The sequence below is a fragment of the Mus pahari genome, chromosome 19 (assembly GCF_900095145.1).
Source record: "Mus pahari chromosome 19, PAHARI_EIJ_v1.1, whole genome shotgun sequence".
NCBI classification, from domain to species: Eukaryota; Metazoa; Chordata; class Mammalia; order Rodentia; family Muridae; genus Mus; species Mus pahari.
Window position 1 is genome coordinate 19,822,181 of NC_034608.1, and position 552 is coordinate 19,822,732.

Genomic DNA, 552 nt, shown 5'->3' on the forward strand with positions numbered 1-552 from the left:
CCCACACGGCAAGCGGCAGAAGAGCAAGAGCTAGAATCCCTTCTTCCAATGTCCTTATAGGGTCTCCAGCAGAAGGTATAGCCCAGATTAAAGGTGTGTGCCACCACACCTTTAATCTCAGATGACCTTGAACTCAGAGATCTCCCTGTAGCCACTATGCCTCAAGATCTCCATACCAAGACTCAGATCAGTTCCTGCAGACGGTGTAGCCCAGGTTAAAGGTGTGTGCTACCACACCTTTAATCCCTTCAACTGGGAGATCTCTCTGTCTTAATATTCTGGAATCCATAGCCACTGTGCCCCAAGATCTAGATCAGAAACTTCTATCTCTCAGCCTCCAGATTAGAGTCACTGGTGAGCCTTCCAATTCTGGATTGTAGTTCATTCCAAATATAGTCAAGTTGACAACTAGGAATAGCCACTACACCCTATGAAGAATATATTTTAAATTAACACGCCCGGGAGACAAGCATTCCACTGCATCTTCTTCATCAAATCTTGTCTTTCCCTAACTGATAATTTAATTCAGAGGAAGACCGACATCATTTTTTT